The sequence below is a fragment of the Canis aureus genome, chromosome 36 (assembly GCF_053574225.1).
Source record: "Canis aureus isolate CA01 chromosome 36, VMU_Caureus_v.1.0, whole genome shotgun sequence".
In the NCBI taxonomy this organism is placed as follows: Eukaryota; Metazoa; Chordata; class Mammalia; order Carnivora; family Canidae; genus Canis; species Canis aureus.
In genome coordinates, this window is record NC_135646.1 from 312,740 (window position 1) to 333,252 (window position 20,513).

General features: G+C 54.8%; 1 protein-coding gene across 15 annotated transcripts in view; it reads right to left on the bottom strand.

Moving 5' to 3' along the window:
- Positions 1-20,513, bottom strand: part of DLGAP2 (DLG associated protein 2) — a 697,194-nt gene that overhangs the window by 248,610 nt on the left and 428,071 nt on the right. The gene's annotated exons all lie outside the window — the stretch shown is intronic.

Sequence of the window (20,513 nt, forward strand, 5' to 3'; positions counted from 1 at the left end):
TAAACAATGGACACAGCAAAACAAAAGCACCTGCACTGTGGAGGGAACCATTGACAAATGGCCATGGGATTTCATTTATATGTGGGACCTACAACACAAAGGAATAAACAACACAGACATAAAAAGAAATGGAAGTACAGAGAACAAACTGGTGGATTCTAGAGGGGCGGGGGAAATGGGGATGAGGAGGCATGGTTACTTTATAATAACTAAGTCTCAGGGAGGGAACGGACAGCATCGCAGACATAGCCGGTGGCACCATAATGGCCCTGGAGGTGACAGACAGTAACGGGACTCACCGTGGGGATCATTCCAAAATGTATCAAGGACCGACTCACGGTGATGTATGTTTCAAACTAATGAGGTATCGTATGTCAGCCCTGCTCCCACAAACATCAATCCATCCCACTGCGGTGTCCTGGACTTTCCATTTGCTACAGGTCACGACAGGTTCATCACAGGCTGGCCCCAGTCCCTGAGCTGGAGTTTGGAGCCCTCAGCAGTAAAAACTATGTGCTCTGTGGGGTGCTGGTCACTGTCATGGGCTGATGGCCACCCCCCCCCCCAAATTCATGTGAGGAAGCTCTAACCCCAGGACTTCAGGACAGGACTGTACTTGCACACAGGGCCTGTATGGAGGGGATTAAGGTAGGACGTGGCTGTTAGTATGGCCTCCATCCCCTGGGACTGACGTCCCTACAAGAAGAGGAGATTTGGTCCACAGAGAGACACCAAGGATGCACGAGGGCCAAGGAAGAGCATGTGAGGACATGGGGAGAGACCACAGCCACACGCCTAGCAGACAGGCCTCGGGAGGACCCAAGCTGCTCGCACCTGGATCTCACACTTCCTGCTCCAGTAATACATTTCTGTGAAGTGAACCGCCCCGTCAACACGCCTTAGTCCCCCGGATGGCTTTGCCCACACCCCAGCCTGAAAGGGTTATCAACATGGCATTTACCTCTCAGTCCTGGAGGCTGGGGACCTGAGAACGACGACGTACCAGCAAGTTACTTGTCTGGTGAGAGCTGCTTCCCAGTTCATGGATGGCATCTGCTCCGCATTCTTACGTGAAGGGGGTCCCTGATGGGAGCCCTCGTCCCATCATGAAGGGACTGCATCGTCTCATGACCTCATCATGTCCAAAAGGCCCCACCCCCTTCGACTGTGACGCTGGGGTCAGGATTTCAAGGCAGGAATTCGGGCCGGTGCAGGTGACACACTGGGGTCGTGGCACAGTGGCGCTCTGCTATGGCAGCCACAGCAAACGTATGTGGTCATACCGCAAGTAAATGTGCAACCCTGCCCGGGCGAGAGCAAACATCTTCTCGGCTGATTCCCTCGTTCCTCCCTCCGACTGTCACTGACCCACCAGACACAGGCCACGAGCATCTCAAATGTCCCCTGACTAGCGTTTCCTCATTCACATGACTTTTGTAGGAATCACCTATTAGGATAAAAATGGGCTCCTGTTTCATTAGGGCATGTGCCAAAACATCTGGGAAATATTCCTAGACACAAGGGTCCTCTGCCCCTATGTCGTTTGCCCTGAGCCCTGCCGCTGCCCGCAGGGAGCTCCAGACGTCCATCTGCTGGGAGCGGTGCCTGTGACAAGCAGGGTGAGGCCTGTGAGCACGCGGCCTCTCTCCTGTGGACCTGCATCAGCATCCCTGTGCCGTGAGCTCGTTCTGAGCACGCACCACATCACTTTGTGCCTAGTGCTCGGAGAGATCTCAGCCATCAGCTTCCCCAACATCCCTCTTCCTGCCAACTGCTCATAAAAGTAGACTCTGTGCAGAAATCCCTGCCGTGTTTTCATCAAGGATAAACAAGCCAGGCATGTGGCTGCCATTCAGCAACGGGTTCACTTGGCAGGTCTGGTGTTCAAACCCCGAGGGCTCCAGGGAAAGGACCTGGGTCAGCCGGAGCCCTTGAGACATCTTGCCTGGTAGGAGTGTCTTTCTCTGTTTATCTGGGACGGGGCTGCGCCAGGTCCGTGATGCTGACCCTGACTTATGGGGAATGCCTATCTTTGTTTGCCTGGGGCCCTGGGCCACGTGGAGAGTCAGTGTGACCGCGGGGGCAGGGGGCTGGAGACAGGGATCTGGGTGCGTCACTCCTTCGTGAGTGGCTCCCAGCAAAGCTGTGCACACGAGCTGGGTGAGGCCCCCGTGGGCAGTCCCCAGAGGCTCCGGGGGCCCAAAGCACCCTGGCTGCACTAGACTCTGTGCCTTTGCTGATTCAATGGTTCCCCTTCTTTCTGATAAACATAACCAAGCGCATGACAGATTTCCTGGGTCCACCCAGAGAACCCCTGAGCCCGAGAGTGGTCCTGGGGATGCGTCTGGTTGAATAATAAACCATCATGTACCGAGAATGGTCCAGGAACATGAAGGAAAAGTAGAAAAATGAACGTGGCAAGAACAGCTTTCTCAATCACTTGCAAGCTCCTCCGTGTGAACACGTGCCCAGTGCTAACATTTAAAGAAAAGGAAGAAACAGCTGGGCCCCCCGCACCTGTTTCAGCACCTCAAGGGCAGAGCGAAGGCAGCACTTGGCATGCGGTTTAGGATGAAGGCGGAAAGGAAAGAGTTGGCGGAAAGGAAAGAGTTGGAAGGGGGTTTAACCGTTGCTGTGACGAAGGCCACGGAAAAGAAACGTCACCCCTGGGGCGGGGACGCTGTATGGCGTTTCGGCAAAGACCCTGCACTTCACAGGCCCGTTCATCTCCACTTTGAGGTTGCGTTTAGTCATGTCAGCTCCTGGTAGCAGCGGAGCTGGAGCCGCAGGCCGCAGGCCTCGTCAGAAGGCTCAGCGTTCCTGACCTACACGGTGCCTCCCGGGGTGCCAGCACCGTCTGGGGCCCGACTTTCTGCACTTGGACCAGGACTCGGCCTTCATGCTGAAGCTCCACCCACGCAAGCCCAGCTGAAGACATAACACAACAAGGAGAAAAAACAGCAAAAAGACTCTGTAAACGCCCCTTCTTAGGAGCCCGCAGGTGTCACTCATCTGTGTCCAGAAAATCACATATGAGTAGTGTGATCATCAGTCACCGTCCCAGCTTCCAACTGGCCTTTCTTTCTCTATTGATTGATGAGAGAGACACAGAGAGAGGCAGAGACACAGGCAGAGGGAGAAGCAGGTTCCTCCCAGGGAGCCCGACGTGGGACACAATTCCGGGACCCCGGGGTCACGATCTGGGCTGAAGGCAGCGCTCAACCACTGAGCCCTCGGGAGCCCCTCCTTTTATGTTTTTAAAACAAGAGCTGTGTATGTTCACGGTGCACGACATGATGTGATGTAGATACAGAGGGGAAGGGTGACTACAGCCCAGCCAACGCACATCTCATGTCCTCGCGCGGTCGCCCCCAGTCCAGCTCTCCTCCCAGATCCCAGGATCCATTGCCGTGTCACACGCACCACAGTTGCCATGTGCTGCGGGAGCTCTGGGGACGGGCTTGCCCCACATGGCTGCAGCTTTGTTCCCTTGGCCCAGCACCACCTGCTCCTGAGCACCACAGTCCCAGCTCTGCCTCTGTGTCCTCGATGTGCTTAGGTCTCACAGGTAAGTGACATCGTGCGGCTTTGTCTTTCCCTGACTCATCTCAGGACTGAGTATAATGTCCTCCTGGTTCATCCACGTTGTTGCAAACGTCAGGGTTTCCTCCTTCCGTGTGGATGGATACTATTTTGTCGTATATACACGATTCCTTTTTTGTTTCACCAGTGTCCTCATCCATTCATCTATCATCTGTTGTGACTGATGCTCCAGCAGGACTATTCTTAAATCACGAGGACACATACGTATCCTTGTCTCTACTCCCCTGTCTAACATATATTTATTGAGCAACTACTGAGTGCGTTGTGTTGTTACTGAAGCACCGACATCGGGCAGCATGGATGCGCGGAGGGTGGGGTCTCCCTTGACCCATCTCAGTCCCCAGAGGGACAGGACCAGAGGGGCAGCCCCCATGCTAGGCAGGGGTGCAGAGACAGCCCCCTTCCTGCAGCCTGCCCCGGTCCTAGCACCAGTACCTGTGGGAGGCATGAGGGCATGAGTGGAGCCCAGGCACAGAGATCTGCCCGGCCCTATGGGTTCGGGAAATGCCCACATGGGTGACAGGCAGTGATGCTGGAAACAGGAACGCCTGATGACGAGGGTCCTGCCCGGCAGCTCAGGTTCTCCCCATACTTGGTAAGTACCTAGGGAGGGGCATGTTTGCATTTTATGAAGACCACGCTCATTCGCTGAAAAGGAGCTTGCGGAAACACTTAAGGGGAAGACCCTGTCCTGGATTTTGGCAACTCAGGGAGTGCTGGGGGCTGCGGGGGGCAGAGCGTGGTAACCACAGAGTGCAGGTGAAACGCACTATAGACGAGATAGGCGATGGCAGGAATGTGCTCTCCTGTCGATGCCTCGTCTGTGACACACGGGCTCCGCCACAGCGAGCAGTGAGAGGAGGGTTCCGACCCCCGACCCACAGCCACGGGTTGACATCCTGAGTCCACAGAGGAGCTCAGCAGCTGCAGCACAGGGTCACAGGATCACCTACCACCTACTGGCACCAACCACCTGCGGCTGCAGTTCTGGGCTTTAGGGGGCCCGAGAACACCCCTGCTCTCCCCACGCCCTCCGCAAGCTCGGATCCTGCCCATGTGGGAGGAGACTGGGAGGCTGGTGGAGGGCCAGAGAGCCAGGTGGGCGCAGCTGAGCCATCTCTGCCCTGGCCTGAGATCAACCATGCGCGTGAGCCTCACGTGCCTGCTTGCCTCAGGTGCTCGGGCACCGTCCCCTGCTCTCCCAGGCGCTGGTCTCGGCCTCCAGTCTGCCTTCACCGATGCGACCCTCCCTCTCCCTGTGCTCACTGGTTCTGTTTGTTCTTTATTCCTGGCCCCAGACTCCACCTGCATTTCAATCACCCCAGTTAACGTAATTCCATCCAGCCTCTCTCCAGAGTGCCTGGGCTGGCTTTTTGGCTAAATGGTCAAAACCCATTATTTTCAAGACTTTGGACTTTTGGGGAAAAGATACTTAATATTAACAACATGTTTTTGCAGATGCCTTGTCTACATACTAATCGCTGGAAAAGATCCTCAACGACGCGCTCTCCTCGGCTCTGATGGCTGACTAGGGGCTGGCGGCCAGGTGTGCCAATCCCTGCGGACGAGGGGGGCTCCCCTCCTGCAAGGGTCTCAGCATGCTGTGACCCAACAGCGAGTGTCACACAGCGTCTCCTCACTCCTCGGGCAGAGAGGTATGTGTGCATGCGTGTGTGCGTGCGCCTGCGCGTGCCCCTCTCCCGTGTTCTTGTCCCACAGGCATACCTGCATATTCTTGTATGCATTCCCTCTTGTGGCTTCCCCTCCCTTTCATGGTCAGTGAACTGACGGCCTACAAGCAAATGGAACTTCGAAATGAAAGTTAATTAATTTGCAAACTTCAGTTTGAGGATCAGTTTGGTTTGGGAAAGTGCTCACAAGGCTGCATGACTTACTACTCAGTATTGCTGCCCTGAGCCCCCTCCTTGCACACGGCTACACATTTCCAGCCACTCACTCCTCAGCGCGTCTGAGGCTTTCCTAAGTCACCCTGGCCTTGCCTCTCATTCACAGGGTCCCAGAGGTGGCAGTGTGAACAGATCTGCTCTGTGGAGGGGCCCTCCCTTGCCACTCCACCTGCAGGTAGACGCCACACCACAAATAAGCTATTTCCCAGGGGACCCCCCTCCCCCCGCCTACGGTCCCCATGGCACTGCCACGGGTGGGACCTAGGCCACAGGGGCTATCCCTGCTCACCCCCAACCAGAGGTCACCACACTCCTTTTTCACAATGTGTGTCTCACCTCCGGGCATGGCACGCTCTTCTGCAGGGCAAACCTCCTCGCCTGTTGGGTCCCACCTCAATCTGCATCCTCAGGAGGACTTCCTGAGATCCACCCCTTCCTGTGCTGCCCCCATCCTGCCACCTGCTTCCTTGGTGATCATGTCCCATCCATAGCTGTTCAGGACAGCTCCTGGCATTTACATCTGTCACCTGTCTTTTCCTCAAACCTAAGTTCCATGCGGCGGCGGGCCTTTCAGCTGGCCACCACTGGACCCTTGGCCAGAGCCCTGCCTGCACGCACAGCTGCTCAGGAGCACCCAGGGCTGGGGCTGGCACCGCTGCACCCTCGTCCGTAGCTGCAAGTGCTCCCATTTCTGCCCCTTGTGAGGACCAAGGATCTGGGTTTCTTGCTCTTTCTCCTGCTGAAGACTCAACCGTTGTGTGCTAAATTCACGAGTGGACAGTAACATGGTTTCAGAGAGTATCTGATGGCCAAGCGGTGCTTAGTCATAATAAAGGAGAGTTAAAATACCTGGATGAGGTGGGAGGAAGTGTGAAGGTCTCATTACTGTGATTATTGCTAATAACTAGATTATTACTAGTTCATCCATAAAAGGCACATTTGAGCTTAAATTAAAATTCTCCTACTAACTGTATTGAGACTAAGACAGGAGATTGCCTATCAAAGGATACTTTCCCTTCTATTGATGATTTTGTTAGATAGGAACTATCTCAAGAACTGTTACATGTTTAGCCTTTACCACACAACACAGGTCACCCCAAATATATTTATAATGTACCAGTAAGGAAAATGTGAAGAACACATAAAGACCACATACAAGCTCTATACCATTAAGTACACCAGAGGCTGCTAACCGTGGCCTCCTAGGGGCCAAATCTGGCCGACTGTCTTTCTCCAATAAAGTTTTATTGGAACACGTCACTCATTCATGCACCGGCTACAGCTGTTTTTGCTCTGTATCAGCAGAGTTGAGTAGTTATGACAGGGACCACACGGCCTGCAAAATCCTAACATAGCAACCATCCAGCCATTTGCAGAAAGGTTGCTTCCGCAAACTTCTTTAACTCAAACAAAACAAAATCGGGAGACCCTCTGTAAGGTCACATATTAAATCCACCATTGCGGTGCCCAGCAATTCACTGAGTTGGAGGAAAGCATGTCCAAGATGGCACCCCAGTCTGGGGTTTACCTGGAGCACATTCCTTCCTCAAAGCTCATGACCGTGGCGGCTACTTCCCCTACAGGCTGGAATCCTGTGCTATGCCCACTGATCCTGGCTGCCCTGAAATAGAAAGGCATGGACTCTACCAGATGCCCACAACCTGCACAATATCCCAGGACCGCCTAGATGAACAACCAACCCCAGGGATGGTATTCACTGCACGGTTGGCAAACGGTCCCTGGTCAGCCCACCTGATTAATGTGTCCCCAGAATGGGCAGCACCATGGACCACCGGGGGCCACCATGCCTCACCTTTGCTTCTCTAGGAGCCCCGGCTCGAGCCTGGGCTAACAGATGGCCTGCAAGTCCAGACTCCCCTGCAAGACGTCTGAGAACGAGCACACAGCACCGATTCTTGAACCAGGTCAGCAGCACTCATCCCCTCCCTGTCCGATTTTTCTGAGACACAACTTTAACTCACACATCAAGCCTACACCAGATGCGGAGCTGCTGACAGAGGTATTCTGTTAAATACACCTATGCACATGATGGAGAAGAGTGATTTATGGAGACAATGTTCAATAACAATTTGGCTATAAAGTATCTCTGTGTAAGAATAACCTAGCAAAATTAAATGTACTGGAAAATGAAAATGTGCCAGAAGAATTAAGCATAGCTCTCCTGGAAAATGCTGGTGGATGCAAAAGGCATTTAATTTTTTTTAAACAAAAAGTAGGATACTAAAACTTATTTTGTGCATAGCTCAAGATGTCATGGTGTCCACACCCAAGGGATCTGGGTGCTTCTCCATCTTTATTTTATTTCGTTTTATTTAAGGTTTTATTTATTTATTCATGAGAGACACAGAAAGAGAGAGAGAGAGAGGCAGAGACACAGGCAGAGGGAGAAGCAGGCTCCGTGCGGGGAGCCCGATGCGGGACTCGATCCTGGGACCCTGGAGTCATGCCCTGAGACACTCAGGTGTCCCTCCATCTTTATTTTAAATGAGCAACTGTGACGTTGCCTCTACAGCCTCTGTTATGGAACCACGGGGATCCCAGTAATCTAAGAAAAATAGTTTCTACTTTTTATCTATTATCAGAACTTCTACAGAATTCTTTCTGACAGGGATGAGAGATGAAGTTCCATATTTTCTTAAGTATTTGGAAAATCCCAAGAGGAGGATGGTAGTGGGGATGACTCTGAGCTCACATCCACTGTATTCAGAGCTTCCCCATCACTTGACCCTCAGGGACTCAGGATCCGCAACACTAAGGGAGGGTGAGAGTGTGAATCTCCTCTAATGGTTTCTACATCAGTAAAGCAGACAAGACTGTGCGTGCTGAGCTGTTCTGAAGACCATGCATGTCCTCGTGAGACATGCCTCACAGACAGTGCTGACGTTCCCGAATGATCACCCGACACAGAGCCCCGCTGTCCACTCTCACAGAGCCCCCAGGTGCCTGGAGGCCCATCTTCAGCAGCACCTCCTCCTTACGTGTCCAAAGTAGGTGCAGTGCCCACCCATCTCGGTATCTTGGCTCTTCCCCCGTAAGGTTCCCATGTGCTACATGCTGTCCTGCAGTTTACCGAGGCATCCCCAGGCCCCCAGTGGGCTAGATGCTCTTGATGCTGCAGGGACTTCAGAGTTACCCTGTTTGCTTGGTCTTTGATTTGTTTAGACTTTGCAAATTGAGATGCATGCTTCCGTGGTTCTGGTGTATCCCCAACACGAGGCTACGAAGTCCAGCACGTCTGCATCGCCACATCAGTAAACTCTGTACTGTTATCCGTGACCCCTCATCCCACTCTCCCCCAGACCCTGACAACCACTCATCTACTTCCTCCATCAGTGCATCTGCCTGTTGCATCTAAAGGGAATCCCACAGTGGACTGTTGAGTCCACTTCCTTTTCTTAGCGTAAGATTTTCAAGGTTCACCCATGGCGTAGCTCGAATCAGTACTCCACTACCTCTTTGGCTAAATAATATTTCGTTATAGGATACACCTCATTGCATCCCTCTGTTTACCTGTCGATGGATAGTTGAGTGTCTCCCACTTCGGGGCTGCCACAAATAAGCTACTGTGAGTGTCTGTGTTCACGTTTGTGCAGACACATTTTTGATTCTCTTGCGCATGCACCTAGATTCGCAGTGGCCCGGTCATGGTAACCCATGTCTTACGTACTGAGGAACTGCCAACCTGTGTGCTGGATGAGGGCTCTGGTTCCTTCACACGCTCACCTCTGGGTCACCATCTGTGCTGTGATTACGGTCGTACTGGGTGACTGTGAAGCTGGACCTCGCTATGGTTTGGGTTTGGATTTTTCTGCGGACTAATCATGCTGAGCTCGTTTGCATGTGCTGACCTGCATTTTGTGCATCTTCTTTTGGAAAAAATATTTATTTCAATTCCCCATCACGGTTAAACTGAGTGGTCTTTTTATATTCTGGATAGGAGAGTCTTGCAAGATACATCTTTTGCAAATATTTCCTACATTTCATAAGTGACTATTTCACTCCTGATTGATGGTGTCCTTTGAAGCACAGAAGGTTTTAATTTTGAATCAGTTTTGTGGGGTGGTTTTTTTTTTTTTTTTTTTTTTTTTTGGTGTCATATTAAAGAAAGCATTGCCTAATCCAAGGTCACAGAGATTTACATCTACATTTCCTTACAGGAGTTTTATGGTTTTTCTGTCTTAGATTTAGGTCTTTGGTCCATTTTGAGTTAATTTCTGCATTTAGTGTGAGGCAGTATTTCATACCTGGCTAGCAGAGCAGTGTTTCTGATTCTTATCTGTTGAATAAATAAAGTGTGCGTGAATACATAAAGAAGGACAGAGTCCACTTTTATGAGATTTGTGATGTATTTTAAATAGCTTCACTAATTTAGGTTCTTGAGAGTCTAGGACAGAAGGACAGGAGACTTGCTGTTGATACAGAAGCACGTCCCCTCCCGCAAGCCCGTGCACAGGACCCAGCCGACGCTGCCCGCTGGCAGGGTCCTGGCGAAGGAGGCGCTGCCGTGTCCTTCAGCCCCGTGGGCACCCTCGGGGGGGAGGCCATTCCCTCTTCTGAGGGGAAGTGATAGCAAGTTGGACTGTTTCCCCTACACCTGAGGTTGGCGCACAACCCCGGCCTCCGGGGGAAGGCGGGCAGGCAGGAGAGAGTCCCCGGGTCGGCCGCCCCGCCGCCTCCTGCGGCTGAGGCTGAGGCTGGCAGCCCGGGGCCAGGGCTCCTCGTCACCGTCGCGATTCCAAGGCCTGCACCGCCCGCAGCGCAGACGGCCCAGGTCACGGAGTCCGGGGCGGCGGTGCTCAGAGGGCGCGGGGCCGGGCAGGCAGGTGCTCCCCTCCCGTGGCGCCGCCCCCAGGACGCCCGTGTGCAGCCCCCGGAGGTGCCCGGCGGCCGCCGTCTCACACCGTCTCACACCGTCTCACACGCAGCCCGCTGCCGCCCCGGCTGCCCCAGGCGCTCCTGCCAGCGAGGGTCCGGGCGCGGGGGGCGTTAGTTAGCCGGGCGGACACGGCGCGCCAGGCGGCATCTGCACCGGAAGGGGCGTCGTGCAGGATCCTGAAGGAACGCCTGGGCCCCTGCTTACGCTCCGGCCGCGGCCCGGCTGCCTCCCCTCCGCCCCGCTCCCGGGCCTGACGCACCGGCCGAAGGCGGCTTTCAGTTTGTGAACAGAGAGTGGCCCGAGATTTGGCCCGAGAGCGCGCGGCCGGGGAGGAGCGCCGGGGCCGGGGTGAGGGAGGCCGCCAGCGCCCGGCGCCGACCCCACGCCGACCCGCACTGCCCGTCGTCCTCGCCCGCCCTCCCGCATCCCCCCAGCTTCTCCCTTCACTCAGGCAAAGTGAAACCAAAACCACCCCTGAAGCGCGATTGGCCTGACAAGACCCGCAGCGGCCCAGGCCCTCAGGCCATCCGAGCGTGACCCCGGGCCGTGCCCGTGCAGGGGGACCACGGGGTGGTGGCCTCCAGAGTGACGCCTGCCTCTCCCACGGTGACGAGGACCCCCTGTCGCAATACTCATCCTGCCCTGGCCCCTCCATCCACCCTTCGGGGGGTGGGTCGTGTCTTTGGAATCTCCCGACTTGCTGCAAGTCATTTCCTTTGTGCGACGGTTCCCTGGTGCAGTTTCTAAGTGTGACTCACCGAGGAGTGAGCTCACCTGAGTGGGGACAGAGCAGCAGCCTCCCCGCACGCCCAGTGACGCCCCGAGAAATGCCAGGGCTCCTGGGCCTCACCCAGGAAATGACGCCGCACACCTGCTGACGGCCATCGGGGCTCCGGGGTCTCCATCCTGGTACCGGGGATCCCGCCCAGCTGTATTCCCAGGGCCCGACCCCAACAGGGTCCCCAACTAATTTCTTTGTTTTAATGAATGAATGAGGGCGAACAGATGGGGATCAAATTAACACAGGATTCTTCCAGAGTCAGTGTCCTGTCGGCGGCAGACAAGGGACCCCCACTTCCTGCCGCCGGGACCTAAGGGCAGGGCTCCAGGGTTCCGGGAGGCCGGCCTTTGCCCTAAACAGCCCTCCCTTAGGTCAGGCATACAATGGAAATACGTGCGGTAGTTTCTGAAAAACGTTATTCTCTCGGAGAGCTTTTAAACATTTAAATGCAAATAATTTTTTAAAAGAAAGGGAGAGCAAGTGGACATCCCCAGTCAGGAGAGGCAGTGCTGTTTCCCCATTTCCCCCAGATTCTCAAAGGCCAGGAGGGTAGAGACGACAAAGTGAACCCCAGAGGGAAGGGCAGGCCGGGCTCGTGATACGTGATCCGGGGAACCTCGGCCCGGATGCGCGGGAGCCCTAGGCTGCGGCTCCGCGCAGGGCCTCAGTGCAGGTGCACCCCGGGGCCAGCGGGACGCCCGGCCGTGGAGCCCCAGTCCTCCCGGGACACTAGGTCCCCTGCCAATGAGCGTCCCGCCCTCCGGCTCGGGGCCGCCCACCTCGCGCATCCCCCGGCCCGTCCGCTTGTTTGCTGCCAGGCTGCTTCACGGAGCCAAAGACGTGTGTAAACGACCTGCCCGGAGGTTTGCTCCTGCACGACGGGGCTGAGGGGCGCGGGGTCACGGGGTCACGGGCCGGCGCGGTCACCTCGGGCGCGTCGCTCCGGTCGCCGGCAGTGCTGTGGCTGCTGACACACCCGCTTTATGTCTGTGCGGGACACGGGACGAAAGTCTACCTTGCAGACGTGAGAGGAAAGTGTGCGTGGGGGGCACCGCGTGGCCTGCGCCCCAGGCGTCTTCCCTGCGTCCTCGGCCGGTGCCGCCGCCATCGCCCCCTCCTCCTCCTTCACGTGACCCCGCGGCCCTGGCTCTCCCCTCCGCCCTCCCTTTACTCCGCTTGGCCTGAGGCTTCTGGTTTAAAGCTTGTGTTACCTCAGCTCGCAGGCCAGAACCGGGGAGGGCACGAGCGCACGTGAGCCCCCGTGCCCGGCGAGGCCTTCCCACCTACCAGGCCCCGCGCACGCAGCCCAGCGCCCGCCCGGGGCGCCGTGGCCTCGGGAGTCTCGGGGCGCAGCTCTGGGGCGTCACAGCGGTGGCCAACCGCCCGTCTCCGTGGGGGCAGCGCAAAGTCCCAGCCCGCTCGGGCCCCAGGCGCCGTAGTAAGACGCTTCTCCGCAGCCGGGAGTCCAGGAGGCCGGGGGGGGGGGGGGGGGGGCACAGCCGGGGCACCCGGGCCCAAGGACTTGCCCCGACGCCTCAGCACTCGCCTCAACTGACTCACGTGCTCCGAGGGTCACTTGGCGCAGGCCGGGTCCTGTCCCCACCTGATGAGGGACAGAGAATCCAGCAGGACGCGGCGCAGAAGCGGGGAGTCGGTTCCCGGGAAGCCACCGCCCTTCGCCCTCACCCCCCGGAGCCCCTGCGGGACGGCGCTCTCGGCAGAGGCCCACGGCGGGTCTGAGCCGCAGGCGCTCGGCGTGCGCGTCTCCCCTCCCGTCCCTCCCCGGGCCGCCTGCGGGGCTCCCCCGACCGGCCTAGCGCACAGCACACTGGCACCCGCGGGGCAGGCCTGAGCGGGCTCGGGCTGCGCGCGGGGACCTCGGGGGGCAGCCTGAACAGCGGGCCGCCCTCGTGGCAGGAGCAGGGCACGCCAGCCCTGGCGCCCAGCAGCCCGGGGGCCGCGTCGGACGAGGGAGGAGGGCCCGCGAGCTGGCACCTGCACGCGGCGACTCAGGCTGCTGCGGCCGCGCTCAGGAAGTCCAGGCCCGTCGCGGGGCTGCAGGGGGCCCCGAGGCTGATTTCCACCAAGCCTCACGGCCTCGGGCCCATACCTGCCCGCAGCTTCGCAGCCCGGCCTCCCGCCTGGCCTGACCCCAGGTCGCGCCCTGGGTGGGGGGCGGGGCACAGAGTGGGGGGCCTGGAGGGCCAGGCAGGCGGGAGGCGCCAGGCCCACCCGGCAGGGCCAGCCTCGGGCACTGCGGCCTCCAGGACCCTCCTGACGGCCCGGCCAGGCAGCGGGCACCAGGTGGCGGGAGGTCAGTCTGCTCTATGTCCCCAAAAGCCTCTGAACACGCGTGTGCATGTGTGACACGTGACCAGATCCACGCCTGCATCCATGGAGCTCCGTGCCCCGCCAACACGGGCACGGAAGGTTCTCTCCGGAGACTGTTTCCTGATGTCCTGATTTGTTACCTGGTGGAAAGGCACCTGTTGCTTTTATAGCTCGTCTTCCACTAGGACAGCGGGACACGGCCAGACCTCGGAAGGCATGCTCTCCTGACCCCATCCCGGTCTCCCTGACACAAAGCCTCTCCCCTTTGGGGGACAACCAGGAAGAATAAATAAAAAAGGTTTCCTTGGGCAGCCTGGGGGGCCCGGCGGTTTAGCGCCGCCTTCAGCCCAGGGCCTGATCCTGGAGACCCGGGATCGAGTCCTGCATTGGGCTCTCTGCGTGGAGCCCGCTTCTCCCTCTGCCTGTGTCTCTGCCTCTCTGTGTGTGTCTCTCATGAATAAATAAATAAAATCTTTAAAAAAAAAAAAAAAAAAGGTTTCCTTTGTTGGGTGGCCCGAGGGTCCTGGGCAGGGGGAGGGAGCTTCCAGCACCTTCCTACCCGGTGAAAGTCCTCCAATAACAAAAGGACCCTCCAAATCCCCAGGGTCTTTCTCGCTGGATCAGTGGTTCTGGAGGCACTGGGCAGGGAGGTGCCTGCGGATGAACCGAAGGTTTCTCCCATGACCTCATCTGGCTCTGAGCACATGGTCCCCCAGGCCCCAAGTCTGCTGGGATTTGGGAGGCCGAGGTCCCCGCGATTCTGGGGGTCCACTGGCATGCATCTGCACGGTCTTCATTTTCCATACACCTTCATCCTGTGGGCTCCAGCTGCTGTTCCAAACACAAACAGGATCCTGTGACCCAGGCCACCTCACACTGGTCTGTGCCCAAAGCCCCTGCAGGCTGCTGTTTCAGGGGTTCCTGGTTTGTGGGGGAGGCAGGCTGGGGGAGGAGGTGTTCATGGCTCGGTCCGCGTACAGTTTGGCTTTCAGACTCTGCGGGTACGCGTCTTCCTCCAAAGCTCTGGGTAGGCCTGCAGAGCCGGCGGCCCCCACACATGCCCGTGCACCACTGTCTCTGCCCCGCAGCGTGGGACACCTGCCTGCCCTCCCCACCCAGCCACAGTACAGTCGCAGGGCACCGTCCTGCAACCTCCTCTGGATCGGTCAGGCCACCCCCTCCCGGCTCCCCCAGAACACACAGGTCCCGGCGGGTTTGGGAGGACGGCCTGGGCTCTCTGAGCCGTATTAGCAGGCACCTGGAAGAGTGACAGCAAAACTATACATGCAGGGAGGGTTCGTGAACATGGAGGTCTGCGGACACTCCCTGTCCCTAGCAAAGGTGCCAGGGGGACAGAGGACTTTAGAGTTTCCTTATCACGTCCAAGCACAGGCTCTGGGGAGGAGGGCAGACTTGCACAGGGGCAGAGGAGGGACAGATACGCCGTCGGCTGTAAGCTTAGAGAGCACAGCCGGGCAGTGGAGCACGTGAGGCCCAAGGCAGCTCTCCCCGCCTGATGCCAGGCTGTACTTCAGGAAACTGAATTCTGTGACCTTCAAGACCCTGTGCTCGGAGCTCATGGTCACGGCTGATGGGACACGAACAGTACCGTGGTGCATCGACTGTCATTCCCTGCCACGTTCCATGATGGTCACTGGTTGTCAATGAGCACACGAAACTGTGATCATTCGCCCCGTGGTAAGCCAGCCACGGCAAAGACCCGCGATTCTAGACGAGCTCTTCGACGACAGGTGCACGTCCTGAGTCCAAGTCCCCAGGGGCTGGGGTGGTGCAGTGGTGCCCAGTGGCTGCCCAGGGACAACCCCGTCCCTAGCGAGTCCGCGATGCAGCTCCGCGTGGCCGTGGCCACAAATGACCAGATGTGGCATGAGCAAAGCACTTCGGTGGAGCCTGCCGTGTCCTGGGAGAGCCACAGCTCACCTGTGCTCAGCTGCAGCCAGACATCAAGTGGATTCGACAAGGCAGGGAGGTGGCCACGTTCCAGAGCAAGACTCACCCTCTTCTCACACCGCACAACACAGTGGTCCTCGGGGAAGATTCATGTTACTCAACAGAAGCTTATGATCTAAGAGAAAATAACGATGAATAAGGCAAACAAATATATACTCTCTGTGCCTGTTTGTTGGGTGCCGACTCAGTTCCAGACGCTGGGTGGGGCGGGGGGGATCTTGAGAACGTGGCAGCAGAGATAGCAACACCCGTTCTCTGGTGGAGCTGACGCCCCAGGAAGAAATACACAAAGTACGCAGTGTCTCTGCTTTTATTTGTGTGTGTGCACACGTGTGTGCACAGGCGACCCAGGAAAAACGAGCGGGTGGGTGGGAGGAGCACCAAAGCCCCCGCGCAGCCAGACCTCCCAAACCCAACCGCTACCCATCTCCTGGTGACTGGAAGCCTCGCCGATGACATATAGTGGATGAGCACAGACGCTGCAGGCTACGTGTATCATACACCATGTTCTTACAAAACGGCAAGCCAGACAAAGGAAAATGTCATTAAGAAAATCATAAAGAAGAGAAAATACACTTATAGCACTGGACTGCACTCATCAAAAAAAAAAAATCTGGGCATGACTGGACCCGCGGAGTTCACACCCGTGTTGTTCAAGCTCAGCTGAAATCTGCAGGATGGGGGCAGCCCAGGTGGCTCAGTGGTTTAGCACCACCTTCGGCCCAGGGCGTGATCCTGGAGTCCCAGGATCGAGTCCCGCGTTGGGCTCCCTGCAGGGAGCCTGCTTCTCCCTCTGCCTATGTCTCTGCCTCTCTCTCTGTTTCTCTCATGAATGAATAAAATCTTTAAAAAAAAAAAATCTGCAGGACGGGATCCTCGCTACACAGACAAATAAAGCGGAGAAGTTGACCTGCCCTGAAATCCCCAGCACTCTGCCTGCTTCTCCCCCCGCATCCTCCCGGCAATCATTCATGGTTTTACTGTCTCCACAGTTTTATTTTTTCCAGGATGTCCTCGCGTCAGAATCATACAGCCTGTGGCCTTTTCAGGCCGGCTTCTTTCACTTCCTGTAGGCATTGAAGTCTCTTCCGTGTCTTCTCGTGACTTGATGGCTCATTTCTTTTTAGCTCCAAATGATATTCTATTATCTGGATAAACCAGTTTATCCATCCAATGATGAAGGGCATTTTGGTTGCTTCCAAGTTTCAGCAATTATGAATAAAGCTGAGGGTTTTGTGTGGACACGGACTTTTGGCTCCCTTGGGGTAACACCCAGGCACATGATTACTGAATCACAGGGTAAGACTGTTTCGTGTTTTTTTTTTTTTTTTTTTTTTTAGAAACCACCGAAGTGTCTTTCCGAGTGGCTGCACCATTTTGCATTCCCTCCAGCAGTGGGTGAGAGTCCCTGTTGCTCCACATCCTCTCCAACACGTCATGGGGTTCAGATTAGGCTTCCCTGTAAGCATGTTAGCTCTGAGATGCCTGCTGACATCGAGTACAGATTTGGGGCAGATGGCAGGATATGTGTCCTCGGAGCTCTGAGAGGACACGTGAGTCAGGAATATAAATTAAGGAATCCTCAATAAGTAGACTGCATTCACGACTATGAGAAAGATGGCATGGCCTGGAAAATAAATACAAACTCAGAAGACAAAAGGTCTGAGGATGGAGCTTGGGGTGTCAACAGTTTAGAAGCTGGAGGGACAAGGAGGACGTGGGGAAGGCAACTGCAAGCGGGCAGCCTGTGAAGTAAGAGAGGATGGAGCATTCGACATGGTGATGCTGATGCTATGGTCTGGTCGTGACCCCGGAGCAACCGACTGGGAATAGGGGAGGGATAGGTTAGCAGTGCAGCAGGAGGACCTAGGGCTCTGGCTGTCACAGGGACAGAGGGAAAGGCAGTGAGCCGGGTGCTAACCCCTGCAAGGTGACAGCATGCCTGCGAGGTCAGCGACACACAGTGGCCACTGAGGCGGGGCCTGGCCTCACAGAGGCAGGGGCTTGGTGCTGGTGTTGTTTGTCCCCTTCAAGCAGGGGTGCCACATTCCCAGAGGCTCTGCAATCTTTCAGGTGTACTTGGTATGAGAGACACAGGAGAAAAACAGGCCTCATGGGGATGCCAAGTCAGGCTCCAGGAGGGGCAAGCAGCCACTCAGCTGGCGCAGGGACCACAGTCTGCCTGCAGCTCTCCGAGACTGTGTTGCTCCAATGTGACCCCATGTCCCCACTTCCCTGGCATCCCCACAATCCAGCAAGCAACTAGCACAGAGGAGACATTCAGTGAATACGTGCTCAGCTGACCTTCCCTGAAATCCCAAAGGGGATGCTACTAACCCTTTCACACACACACACACACATGCACACGCACGCACACACACGCACCTTTAGGAAGAAAGGATGGAAATGTAAAATTTCAGAATCATTACATGATTATAGGGAAGTTTGAAATTAACTTTCAAAAATAGATCCGACTTAATCCAACCGATTAGAAAGACATGAAAAAGAGGGTATTGATCCTAAAATGAAATACCATTTCATCTCAATCGGCATGAGTTTTCAGAGACGAGGGCATTCTGGGATGCTTCTGTGATGAGCTGAGAGCTAAGGTTCTTTCACAAGGATATTCTGGAAATTAAAAGGATCTCGAAAGACTGACTAGAACCTTCTTCTCCTTCTTTTGTCTCTTCTCCATCATCTGCAAAGGCTTCTCTGTTCCTAAGCCCTCATGGCTGACTTGGGCATGGGGCTGCAGGCTGGGAACCCAGCTTCATCTCTCCACCGGGGACCCATTTCCTCACCCTTCTGGGGACTTCTCCTCTGCTCCGCCCTTCTTGCTGACATTCGTGGCCACGTCACCACGACGGGGTTCTTGTGACTGTCTCTTAGGAAACCTGTGGTGCCGCCTCTCTCTAAGGCTGAGAGGCCATCTTTCATGCAAAATCTGCAACAAGCGTGCTCCAAGTTTCGATGTCTTAGATCATCAGACACCTCATCCTCATTGCATCCAATTTCCTGAAAGCCTCCAGCAGTTTCTCTACCAAATCACTGAAGTGTCTGTGGCAAGTATCTGTTTTCCACGTTTCCCAGAAACCGCTCTGGGAGATGAAAATCCGAACATTCCAAGAGTGTTCCGACGTCTCCATGTGTCTCCTGTTATCATGGGACATTTATTTTGTTGTTGCTGGTCTGTCTTTTCTAATAGTTCTTAAGAAGGCTGAGTAATAATTATCATTGAATTTACAAAGGAAGTAAAGATCATCATAACAAAGAGTCTTCTGTTCACCCATGAAGTCTATTTTTTGCAGACCTCAGCCACCCTTCCTTAGCCAACAATCCCTGTATTCCTGTATAATCTATAGGAAGATTCATTTGCAATTTTAACAACCAAACAGCATTCTGAAAAATCTTGCATTCATGCAAACAGGCACGAAGGTAAGACCTATCCCCCTCCCAAACAAACAAAAAAACACAAAAAGTACCTTGTATAGAATGGACCACTATTACCAAAATATAGAATTTGCAGGGCTAAGTGCAGAATGCAGATGAACACAGTCCCCTTGTTCAAACAGCACCAGGGGGACAAAACCAAGCACAGAGCCCTTCTGAGTGTGAGGCCCTTCGCACTAATGAAATGCAGATCCCTTCAGGCCAGTACCCTGGGGGATCCGAATGGTATCCTGGGGGGTGGGGGACGGTGTCCTGGGGGATCCAGAGGTGTCCTCAGGGAAGATGCCACCCCCAGGAGCACAGCGGCACAGGACACCCCAGCAAAGATGTAGACCTCGCCTCCTATGGGCAGTCTTACTCGAAATGATCAAGCCAGAAGCCGTGAGGCTGGTCAGAGGCGAATTTTTTTATCTTTCTATTGATTAAAATTATAGGAGTTTATTACTAATTACTATTATTACTAATTACTATTACTAATTACTATTATTTTAACCTATGCTCAAAAACAATGGATATATGGCCTTCAAATGAAGTTCAATCTATTTTCTAGGGGAATTCAGTGATTTTTCTATTGCTAGTCATGGCCCCAGAGTAAGGGGAATGTTTGCTTTTACTTCAAACAGGAGCAGAGCCATTCCTCAGTATCCAAATTATTTTTCTGTATGCATCTGAGCAGTTTATACTGAAATATCTCATTTTCTATAATCATGTATTATAGCTACCTTGTAAACATATTCATTTAAACTCATTGTATTTTTCTTCTTCTTTTCTGGGTGGTTTTTTTTTTTTTTTAATTGATAAATTTGCTTTGCCTGAAGCTATCCTATATGAATCATTCAATTTCATGATATATTTGGCTTGCTTTTTAGTTACCAGAATTTACTGAAAAACACTTTCAGATTTTGCTTTCCTAGGATTGCTATAATGCTATAGGGCATCATTTACTATTATATTTCTTGTGTTTGTGGCCAAATATTTCCCAGCTGCTAGACACTGGGAGTGTTTGTGCCCTCCCTGCAAATTCATATGCTGGAACCTAACCCCCAAGGTGATGGGGCACTTCGGGGAGGTGAGGTCATGAGGGTAGAGCCCCCATGATGGGATTAGTGTCATCAGAGACCCTCGCAGCCCCTCCCAGAGGACACAGCAAGAAGACGCTATCCGTGACCCAGGAGGAGGTCCTCCCCAGACCTGGGATCCACCAGGGCCTCGTGCCTGGACGTCCAGCCTCTGGAATCATGAGAAGTAAACGTCTGCTGCTGACAAGCCACCCAGTCTGTGGTTGTGGCAGCTCAAGTGGATTGAAACCAGTGTCTGGGGATTTTTGTTTTCTCTGCATCAATACATAATTATTGCCGTTAAGTCGAGGCAGTCCTACTGAGCTCCCAACTACCTTATACAACATGTACATGAGGAAAGCCTGACATACCCATGATATGTCTTGAGAACCATTTCCAGTGTTTATGATGGAAATGATGCCCTCCCAAACTGGATGTGTCTGATGCGGCACAGAGGCTTCGGCCGGCACTTGCATGCTCTGTGATCACCATGGAAACAGGACACCTGGGTGCTG